Genomic DNA, 12257 nt, shown 5'->3' with positions numbered 1-12257 from the left:
CCTAAGTCAGAACAATATGGGGAAGCACATTCTGGGAAAGATGTTTTCAGTTACTTAAGATAGATCAAAGCTGCTATAGTACCCTCTTTGGTAACTTGTCATCCATCTGTACTCTATTAACCACTTTTGAATAAGGATGATTGGAAAGCTATGCTTCTTGCTCATGTTGTTGTTGCTGTTCAGTCACTAAGTCGTGTCTGACTGTTGCTGGAGTCTAGCTCCAGCAGCCAGGGATTCAACCTGAAGGGAGGAACGGTGTCAGCGAGTAATGAGACAGCCTCTCAGTTTTCTTGGACTGCCTATTTATTTCAAGTTTAACATTCTGTTTTATACTTTTACAAAAACATTAGGTCAGAGGTTTGACATTTTCAGCTCCCCCTCACCCAGATTTATTATCTCCATAAATCATTGTTGCTCTTCAAACAGAGTTCCAGCTTCAGGGATTCTCTCCGAATCAGCTTTACCATCTATTATCTACTTCCTCTTATGTGTCCTATAGTTAACTTGTGATTACATTGTAACTCATGCTACATTTCTCAGTTTATTTCTAATCTTCCTAAATCCTGTTGGCCCCTAACATCCTGAGCTCACTATCTCTTAAAAAGACTTCTAGCTATTAGTATCTCTAAAATTCCTAACCTCTATAAGCTATAATAAAATATGCTAACATTACAACATTTCTTAAATCTTTAACTTCTAACTATTTTAATTATTTCTAAGCCCTAAATTCAGTAAACTCGTTTGCCATAAACATTTTCCCCACAAATAGGCTTCAGATATCAATCCCTCCCATGGCCTCAAGCTACGGCCTATGTGCTCATCCTGGAACACTCTTTTGTAAAAGTCCTTGAACAAATATCAATGATTAACTTTATGAATTATTCTCTGAGCACAGCTGCAGAAGGCTTTGTGCCTTCTCATGCTCCTCTCAAGAACAATAAGCAACTTAATATTCCTTTTCAGTCACCCCAGCCAAAGAGAGGAAAAAACAAGTCAGAATTACAAGGCCTAACTCCTTCATCCCGGGTCCGTGCCTGTGGAATGAGGAGAGGGGGCTGGGGCCGTGCCTCCATTTTGTCAGTAATGCCTAATGTGGCTCCCGACAGTTTGTGACTCCATGGACTGCAGCTCATCAGGCTCCTCTATCTTCCACTACTCCCAGAGTTTGCTGAAATTCAAGTCCTTTGATTTGGTGGTACCATACAATCGTCTCATCCTCTGCTGCCCTCTTCTTTTGCCTTCAATCTTTCCCAGCATCAGGCTCGGTCTTTTCCAATGAGTTGACTCTTCTCAACGAGTGGCTAAAGTATTGGAGTTTCAGCTTCAGCATCAGTCCTTCCAATGAATATTCAGAGTTGATTTCCTTTGGGATTGACTACTTTGATCCCCTTGCAGTCCAAGGGACTCTCAAAAGTCTTCTCCAGCACCACACTTCTTGATATTATGATGCAGTAATTCCTCATTCAACGCAAAATTTTCTAACCGTATCCTTCAAAGATTAGAGCAAGTTCATTTATCCATTTGTAGGTGATGTTACTTTATCTTCTAGCTAGTCACACTCTCGCTGAATCCTGTATCTTCAGTACTGAGATAAAATAAAATATAAGATTGAGTTATGTTAACATACCTTTCTATGTTACTACATGCAGGAAAATGGGAAAGGGGAGTTAAAATTTGTTAATATAATACATAAATATATTCATATCAAAATGAAAAACAAATTTTCATAAGTATTATTGTTCTCATTCTTGCAAATGACCACATGATTATACCTGGTATTTATAATGACCTCTTCCATTATCCATCCCATAACCTGTTTGCTCATAGCAAGCACTTCCACTCACTGCTATACTTGACTTCCTATAAAGCAATCTTCTTATTCAAGAGCAATGCTATGAGTAAAGCAATAAATTTGAATAAGGAATTCTGCAAGTTCACCACTCTAGGTTTTGGCAGGTGTTTGCAAGGCATTATATTCTGGGAAACATCATTAAGAATGATTAAAAGACGTTTGCTCTTTGGAAGAAGAGCTATGACAAAGCAGAGACATTACTTTACCTACAAAGGTCCATCTAGTCAAAGCTATGGTTTTTCCAGTAGTTGTGTATGTATGTGAAAGTTGGACCATAAAGCTAAGTGTTGAAGAATTGATGCTTTTGAATTGTGGTGTTGAAGACTCTTGAGAGTTTTTTGGACTGCAAGGAGATCCAGCCAGTCATTTCTAAAGGAAATCAGTCCTGAATATTCATTGGAAGGACTGATGTTGAAGCTGAAACTCTAATACTTTGGCCAACTGATGCAAAGAACTGACTCATTGGAAAAAAACTCTGATTTTGAGAAAAATTGAAGGCAGGAGAAGGGGAATACAGAGGATAAGATGGTTGGATGGCATCACTGACTCGATGAACTTAAATTTAAGCAAGCTCCAGGAGTTCGTGATGGACAGGGAAGCCTGGTGTGCTGCAGTCCATGGGGTCGCAAAAAGTAGTACACGACTGAGCGACTGAATTGAACTGATAACTTCACATCAGAAGCAATAGAAGCCACCAAGGTTAAAAAAAAAAAAAATTAAAGAGTTTAAAGAAAACAAACTAAATATCCAAGCCAGTTTCTTATGAACCTGAAAATATATTTTTAAATTGTGTTTATTATAAATCTCTGCTAAGAGTTTTGAAAGTCAATGCACAAACTGTTAAACTACATTTGCAATGAATATTTCTGAAAAAGGACTCAAATGCAGAATATGTTAGAAGTTCCTTTAAATCATTAAGAAAACAGATAATAAAGAATGACAAAATCTTGGAGATATAACTCAGAAATAAGATATCCAATAATATTATTATTAATTAGGGAAAGGAAAATAATACTTTATCTCAGCATTCCATCTGGGTCCTTTCCATACTCTGAATGTATCAATGTGGCTAGGAGAATATGACTCCAGGAAACAGGGAGAAATAATGACTGTCTCCAGGAAACTAAGTGATTAAGTGAATTTTCTAGAAGCTTCCATCATTGAACCCATGTGGAGAAAAGAACAAACAGTAACAAGTCACAGACCTGGACATTGAAGAAGAGGTAGGATTTACTGGAAAAAAGAAAGTTGGTATATTTACTGAGCTTTACTCGATGTCAGGCACAGTAGTTTGCATTTCAGATTCATTATCTAATTCAAATATCAAAACCCTAAGAGATAGGTTTTACTGTTTCCTTAAAAAACAAAAAATACTTTGGGAATGAGCCCTATCTTTCCTAATTGTGAAAATCTTCTCTACCTTTTATTATTGGCCAATGTGTTGCATTTTAGAGGGCTGCTTAGAAGCAAGGTCTGGACTACGGAGAAGCACTTGGCTCCAGAACTGGGTGGTTGGATGTCTCAGTCGTGGTGACATTAGTGGTTTAAACTGGACGCTAAAGGAAACTAAGAAAGAAAATGCCAAACATAGATTCAACTGTCCCAGGATCAGTAAATGAGAAAAGCATTCACTAACTAGTTCACAGTGTCGGATGCTTTAATAAGTTTCTTAAGTAATAGTGTGCTGGGAAAAACAAGGGCTCCTTTGCCCATGGGGTTTCCCAGGCAAGAATACTGGAGTGTGTAGCCATTTCCTTCTCTGTGGGATCTTCCAGACCCAGGGATTGAATCCACTGGAAGGTGGATTCTTTACCACTGAGCCAGTGATGCTATCCCCCAAATATGAACATTATGCACCTCTGAATCCCTTCATGTTTCAACTCAAATGTCACCCCTTTGTGAATCCTTTGTCGAAATCTGTTTTTCTGCCCTGAGAATCAGACTTCTAGCACACTGCGTGCAGCAAGAATGAAAGCTGATATACTGCCACCTGGTGTCCTGCTCAAACATTTTGTGAGGCTTTCTCTGGCTTCTCTGCTCCCCTCCAGTGATCATGGATTAAATTGTGGGGAAGCCTAATCGCAATAGGAGCTGCCAAGGCTGTACCAGACAGTAAACTTCCCAGTGCAGAAATAAAGAGGGAGAGGATTCAGGAAAACTGGCTGTTTGTTTTGTTTGTTTTGTTTTTTGTGTTTTGCTTTTGCCAGACAGATGTGAGAGTGATTGATTCCAAATGAGAAATAAACACATGAGATGACTATGGCTGCATGAATAGAAAGTTTGGAATTGTTGCACAAGATGGGAGATTTTTATCTATTAAGTCAAATTGCATTTACTGGTTGTCCTTTCTTGTAGTGTAGAAATATCCTGAGAAGTGGGAGCAAAAGTCAATTACAAAAATACTAATAGACTGTAGTAGCAAACACAGCTTGGTATACTCTTTCTATGTTATGTTATGCTACCCATTGTCTCAATGTAATAGTTTATATTTAAGGTGGTTAATATCAGTTAATGGGAACTGATTTCCCATTAACAGTAAGAAACATGATAGATCACTAATATTTATGATAACACATGAAATCTTCTGTGTAAACTGCTAAACAAACCTCAGAAAATATTGAGCTTTATCTTGTAGATAGACTGTCTGGAATTTCAGACCATGGCTTCCCATCCTCCAAGGTTTTGTGCATGACCACAGCTGGTTGAGAGCCTGTGACAGAGAAGGCATGCACTAGGTGATTTGCATGTGTGTTCGCAATTCTTACTAGAACCCCTCAAGATTGGGTCCACCCTACTTTAGGAAGACAGTGGAACAAAGTGCTTAAGACCAGAGACTTAGATTGTGTTTCTAGATCTAGCATTCATTAATTGTGCGACCTTGCAATTGTGACAAGAATTTTTATGCTTCAGTTTCCTCATCTCTGCACTGTGGTTATTGGTAGAATTTACCATTCGGGGTTCTTATAAGAAGTGAATGGAATAATGAATGACAATGCTGAGCCCAATGACCAGCAGAAAGATACTGGCTACTTACAGAAATAAAATTGAACACGAGAGAGGTTCAGCGCCCAGCCTGCTGTTGCAGAGTAAGTGTCAGAGTGGAGCCCTCCCTCCATACCCTACTTAGGGCTGATGCCTTTCCTCATCCCAAGAGTCACTCTCTATCTTAACACAGTTTTGTAATGTCTTCAAAGTGCTTATCACTACTTAAAATTGTCTAATTTTTAAAAAAACAAAACTTTAATTTTTTCTCCTCCTACTGCAATGTAGGCCTTTTTTTGTTTGTTTTTAATTGCTCTTCAGTGTTGCATCCTGCATTCCTCAACAATACATAGCACACACAGGAGATTATCTATCTATCTATAAGTAATTGAGCAGGACTTTATGAGGCCTTCCTGGAACAGATTACTCCATCTGCCCCTGCAATGTCCTCTCTCTGCCTCTTATGTGTAGAAAAACTTTAGCTCCTAGACCTTCACCAAGTTCCAAAGTATAAATTTAATCAGAGAAGTTAGAAAGTGCAGAAAGAAAGGAAAACAATAAAGCAAGACAAAACAATAATACTTTCAATTCAGTTCAGTCATGTCTGCAGCACGCCAGGCTTCCTGCCCATCACCAGCTCCCACAGCTTGCTCAAACTCATGTCCATCAAGTCGGGGATGCCATGCAGCCATCTCATCCTCTGTCATCCCCTTCTCCTCCTGTCTTCAGTCTTTCCCAGCATCAGGGTTTTTCCCAATGAGTCAGTTCTTCATATAGGGGGCCAAAGTATTAGAGCTTCAACTTCAGCATCAGTCCTTCCAATGAATATGCAGGACTGATTTCCTTTAAGATTGACTGGTTTGATCTCCTTGTTGTCCAATGGACTCTCAAGAGTCTTCTCCAATAGTTTAGCCATTAAACTATTTTCTGAAGGTTTCTTCAGAAACCCCTCAAGGACTGTGTGTAACATTCTGAGCCAAGTCCTTTGAGCTCTTTTGCAGAATCTGAAACCCCTACCAAGTGCAAGAAGTTAACTGTATGTGATCACAAACACTAGACCTCAGACTGAGTGTGTTAGTTGCTCAATTGTGTCAGACTGCTTTCAACCCCATGAACTGTAGTCACCAGGCTCCTCTGTCCATGCAGTTATCCAGGCAAGAATACTGGAGTGGATTGCCATCTGATCAGGGAATTCTCCAGGCAAGAATACTGGAGTGGGTGCCATTTTCTTCTCCCAGACATCTTCCTGACCCAGGTATCAAACCCAGGTCTCCTGCATTGCAGGTTGATGCTTTACTGTTTCAGCTACTAATGAAGCCCCAGTACTCAGACTGGTTGGAAACAAAAGGTTGATTGTGTTGACAACTGATTACCTCACCACCAACGAATAAGAAGAATGTCCACAAGCTGATCACACACCCCACAACTCCCTTCCCTCACCTGATCTTTAAAAACATTTTCCTCAAAGCCATCTGGGAATTCCAGACTTTGAGTCCTGGCTGCATGGGCTACTTGCTTGGTGCCCTGTGATAAACACTGCATTTTGCTTCTCTTCCTGACCCAGTGATCAAACTCATGTCTCCTGCATTGCAGGTGGATTCTTTACCACTGAGCCATCTGGGAAGCCAATGTATGTGAGTATGTGTCTGTGTGTGTGTCTGTGTGTGTAGTGCAAAAGATAAAAGTATTTCTAGAGTTCACAGTATCCAAACTCTAAAATAAGATATTAAATAAGACTCATTTAATTTATCTATATTTGTCAACATTTCTACCTTGCAAGCCACTTCAGGAAGATTTATTTGACTTATCTAGTGGTCAATTGGAGAAGGCAATGGCACCCCACTCCAGTATTCTTGCCTGGAGGATCTGGTGGACGGAGGAGCCTGGTAGGCTTCTGTCCTTGGGGTCGCTGGGAGTCCGGCACGACTGAGCAACTTCACTGTCACTTTTCACTTTAATGCATTGGAGAAGGAAATGCCAAGCCACTCCAGTATTCTTGCCTGGAGAATCTCAGGGACAGAGGAGCCTAGGGGGCTGCCGTCTATGGGGTCACACAGAGTCGGACACAACTGAAGTGACTTAGCAGCAGCAGCAGCAGCAGTAGTGGTCAATTGGCTTGTCCTCTATTTCAGATAATTATGATAGCTTTAGATTTCAGGATTCTGCCATATTAGTTGAAGGAATGCTTCCTGCTATTAGAGGCCTATACTTCCTGGTTTGGACACAGCCCCTCCAATATGTGGGTAAATTTATCAAAGAATTAGTCGTCTCATCAGAAATAAGGTCCATAGCAAATGAGCTTTCTGAATGGTGTGGTCATGTTCTTACAATCCAATCCTCAAGTGGGCTGATTGCTGTGATCTGGAGAAAAGAAAAAGGAAATTGATTTGTAGTGACTTCTGTTTGTCAGGGCTTCCCAAGTGGCGCTAGTGGTAAAGAACCTGCCTGTCAGTGAAGGAGACATAAGAGGCATGGGTTCAGTCCCTGGATCCAGAAGATCTCCTGCAGGAGGGCATGGTAACCCACTCTGGTATTCTTGCACCGAGAATGCCATGGACAGTAGAGCCTGGTGGGCTACAGTCAATGGGGTTGCAAAGAGTTAGACACAATTGAGCAACTAATAATACACTACACTACACTACTGTTTGTCTAGCATCCCCTCCCCCAAACATACATTTATACTTCTAAATAGGAGATGTGAATGAGACTTTTCAGATATTCCTTTATTAACTGTAGCTGCATTTCTTTTCTTGGGAAGGTAAGTCAGAGGTTAGCTGTTGAGAAACCTTCCAATCCTGTTTCTCATTTAGGAACATGATTTAAGTTTGAGTATTCATGGGCTTCCCTGGTGGCTCAGATGGTAAAGAATCCACCTGCAATGCAGGAGACCTGGGTTTGACCTCTGGGTTAGAAGATCCCCTGGAGGAGGGCATGGCAAGCCTCTCCCGTATTCTTGCCTGGAGGATTCCCATGGACAGATAAACCTGGTGAGTTACAGTCCACGGAGGTTGAAAAGAGTATCCTCCATGGACTGTAACTCACCAGGTTTACTTAATTCACTGAGTGACTAAGCTGGTGGAAGGCACTGCTCTGATTTTTAGCACCTATCCCATAGTGTTTAGGTGAGATGAGAAGAGGTGGTTAGATAGCATCATTAACTCAATAGACATGAATTTTTGCAAACTCCAGGGCATAGTGGAGGATAGAGGACACTAGCATGCTGCAGTCCTTGGGGTCACAAATAGTTGACTTACCTACTGAACAACAACCATACTGTTTACTTTGCTTATTTCAGTTGTTCCCTGTAAAGAAGGTTTGTAGTCAGTCTGCAGTACCAGATTCCAAGACGTAGATTTAGATTCTGAACAGTCTCTATTTATACTATCTTGTACTTGTAAATTTTCCCTAGACATATTTTATTTTTTCAACTACATTTTGAGTTCACAGATAATGTTGCTTTTATAATTTTTAAAGGTCCTAGGGAAATTGTGGACAAAATCACTGTTTAAATAAATACCTACATGTTGAATTAAACTAACATTATTCCTGTACTGTGACACAGGTAAGACAGAACAAAATTCTTATTTATTTTTAAGCAACTGTACTGAGGTATAAGTGACATTCCCTAAAATTCATCCATTTTGCATTTCCAGTTTAATAATTTTTAGTAAATTATCCTTCATCCCCAGTTATAGTTGTTCTTTATTTCCATGCTTGCCCCCCAGCAACCACTGATCTAATTTACAGCTTTATAAGTTCTTTTTGTGAATATTTCATATACATGGGAACTTTAAATATGTAATTTTGTGTTTTGCTATTTTTCCTTAACATAATTTTAAAAAAATTATTTATCTTGTAGTATACATTAGTATTTCACTCATATTTATTGATGAATAGAAATTCATTGACTAATTAATTACATTTTGTTTATCCACTCACCAGATGTTTCACTTTTGGTTGCTTCTCATTTTGGGGCTATTAGGAAGGATAACTACAAAGTAGGTTCCCAGTATTTTTAGAACATAACTTTGTTAACACTTACACAATTACTGAGTATGACAAATGTAGGTTGCATGGCAAATTCCAAACACTATAGACTACTTGAAAGTGAAAAGGAAGTCACTCAGTCATGTCTGACTCTTTGTGACCTATGGACTATAGTCTGCCAGGCTCCTCCGTCCATGGGAATTTCCAGGCAAGAATACTGGAGTGGGTTGCCATTTCCTTCTCCAGGGGATCTTCCTGACCCAGGGATTGAACCTGGGTCTCCCATATTACAGGGAGTCTCTTTACCATCTGAGCCACTGGGAAATCCCAGGGAATAGACTACTTAGCCAAGTAGATATATATTGTGATTCTTACTATGCTACCTATCATATATGTGATCTCAAGTTAGTTACTTGATCTCTTTCAGCTTTAGTTTTCTTGTTTTTAAGTTGGAAATAATATCTCTATTGCATATCTTTTCTATTAGAATAGTGTGCAGAAAGATAATATAACACATAGCATTTGCACACATTTATAAATTGGTGATTTGAAGGTTTATAAATTTTATTGAAATTTTGTGTAAAAGATTTCTAATCAAAGTATGTTTCCTGCCACATTTGCAATCCCAATCTCTCTCAAGTTGAATAACAGCAGTCCATCCCAAGGCAACCCAATTCTGAAAGGTTGCCAGCTTTCTTTGCATTGTGAGCTCATAAGAGATATCTACAATGTTTGTGAAGCTGGTTTCAAGAAAGCAGTGTTTGATTCCTCATTTTGAACCACAGGAAGTTGATTTTAGGGCAGAAATGGTGTATTTCTAGTACATGTATGTGGTCTTATCTCTGATTGGCTGGGCAACAAGATGCAAAATCCATACCTGAAGCAGAATGTTCCACAGACCTAGGCTGCAGAACTTTCCTATGTTGAAGATACTTGATCAGAATAAATGGAGAGGAGCACTTTGCCAGTTTCATCACTGATCCTGTGGCTTCATCCAGCCTGGCATTTCACATGATGTACTCTGCATAAAAGTTAAATAAGCAGGCTGACAATAGACAGCCTTGATGTACTCCTTTCCCGATTTGAACCAGTCCATGCCCAGTTCTAACTGTTGCTTATTGACCTGCATACAGATTTCTCAGGAGGAAAGTCAGGTGGTCTGGCATTCCCATCTCTTTCAGAATTTACCACAGTTTATTGTGATCCACAAAGTCAAAGTCTTTGGCATCGTCAATAAAGCAGAAGTAGACGTTTTTCTGGAACTCTCTTTCTTTTTCAATGTTTCAGCTGATGTTTGCAATTTGATCTCTGGTTCCTCTGCCTTTTCTAAATCCATTTTGAATATCTGAAAGTTCACGGCTCACATATTGTGGAAACGTGGATTGGAGAATTCGGAGCATTATTTTGCTAGCATGTGAGATGAGTGCAATTGTGCAATAGTTCGAACATTCTTTGGCATTGCCTTTCTTTGGGATTGGAATGAAAACTGACCTTTTCCAGTCCTGTGGCCACTGCTGAGTTTTCCAAATTTGCTGGCATATTGAGTGCAGCACTTTCACAGCATCATCTTTCAGGATTTGGAATAGCTCAACTGGAATTCTATCACCTCCACTAGCTTTGTTTGTAGTGATGCTTCCTAAGGCCCACTTGACTTCACATTCCAGGATGTCTGGCTCTAGGTGAGTGATCACACCATCATGGCTTTCTGCATCATGAAGATCTTTTCTGTATAGTTCCTCTATGTATTCTTTCTACCTCTTCTTAATATCTTCTGCTTCTGTTAGGTCTACCATTTCTGTCCTTTATTGTGCCCATCTTTGCATGAAATGTTCCCTTGGTGCCGGGGACCAGCCCCGGCTGATCCAGGGTGTTCGAAGGAGAGACGGCGTAGGCGAAGATCAGGAAACAACTGCTTAATTAAATGTTAATTAAGGATATAAAGAGTAAAAGAATGAGGATAGCTCAGTAAAATTCAGTGAAGAAAAGAGGCTGAAATAAGGATAGCTCAGTGAGGAAATTCAGTGGAGAAAAGAGGCTGAATAATTCAGCCAGAAGGTAAGAGAAAGAACGACATGGGGAGACCAAGTTTCGGTGAACAAGGCCCGCACTTTATTTTTCAAAGTAGTTTTTATACCTTAAGTTATGCATAGAGGATAATGGGGGAAGGGGTAGAGTCTTGCAGCAAACCAGGCTTTCTTCCTGCAAACTTATCATATGCAAAAGCTTAGGTGATTTGCATCATCTTCTGGCCCGGAGGCCTGTTAACATTTTAAGACCTTTTCTTCAGAAAACTTATTTTTCTCTAAAGGTGATTGGTCAGGAGCCACCCTCCAAAAGCATTAGATAAAGTTGCATTCCTACAGAGCAAAGGTGTGGTGGGCTATAACAAGAAAAAGAATTAACTCAAGGGTCCCAGGTTACAAACATTAAAACTACTACTTACACCAATTATATTAATCAATACACTGCCAGGGACACAGCAGGTAAGGGATATGGAGGCTTAGCAGCAAACATTGGCCCAACAAGTGAAAATCCCTTCACCAATACAATTTCTAATCAATCTTTTAACTGCTCAAAGGAATCTGTATTTAGACAGTTTAGAACATCTCCTGCCTCTCACAGTTGGGAGGCTCTGAGCAATCACATGTGGCCAGAAAAACCTATTCAGGCAGGCTAGAGGATTTCCAAAGGAGTTTGTAGGTTAAACACTGTCACACCCAGGAATTATTAACTGGAGCTGTAAGCTAACTCTTTTTTCAGAGAGGTAATGGGGGACAGCCCCCCGTAAAGTCAGAGGTGTAGGTGAAAGCACAAAGCAGAAAGTAGGCAGACTCTGGTTTTGAGGGTATATGCTCGAGAATTTCCAGGGGGACTCCTGAAGCTCGATCCCGCCTTTGCGTATGCCGACCTCCTTCCTCATGACCTTTGTCATGGGCGGAGTTCCTCACGCTGGCTACCGGCAGTGATAGAATTCCAGTTGAGCTATTCCAGATCCTGAAAGATGATGCTGTGGAAAGTGCTGCACTCAATATGCAATATGCACTCAATATGCAATATGCCCTCAATATGCAATATGCCGGCTCCCAGCACCTTGGTATCTCTAATTTTGTTGAAGAGTTCTCTAGTCTTTCCCATTCTATTGTTTTCCTCTATTTCTTTGCATTGATCACTGAGGAGGGCTTTCTTATCTCTTTTTGCTATTTTTTGGAACTCTGCATTCAAATGGGTATATTGCTTCTTTTCTTCTTTGCCTTTCTCTTCTTTTCTCAGCTATTTGTAAGGCCTCCTCAGACAAACATTTTGCCTATACTCTAATAAAAAGTTTAAAAACAGAAAGCAAATGGTATTTTAAATGGCAAAATAATTGTCCTGAATATGTATCAGTGAATGACACCTAGTTTGTTCCTCAATTCCCTCAGCTCAAATCTTTATTACT

The 12257-nt window shown here is 39.9% G+C and overlaps 1 gene segment (V, D, J or C); it reads left to right on the top strand.

Annotated features, from left to right (window-relative positions):
• The window catches only part of LOC113899945, a 1425504-nt gene that overhangs the window by 166519 nt on the left and 1246728 nt on the right, over positions 1-12257 (top strand).

The sequence above is a fragment of the Bos indicus x Bos taurus genome, chromosome 10, assembly GCF_003369695.1.
Source record: "Bos indicus x Bos taurus breed Angus x Brahman F1 hybrid chromosome 10, Bos_hybrid_MaternalHap_v2.0, whole genome shotgun sequence".
In the NCBI taxonomy this organism is placed as follows: domain Eukaryota; kingdom Metazoa; phylum Chordata; class Mammalia; order Artiodactyla; family Bovidae; genus Bos; species Bos indicus x Bos taurus.
This window is presented reverse-complemented; position numbering and strand designations above follow the sequence as displayed.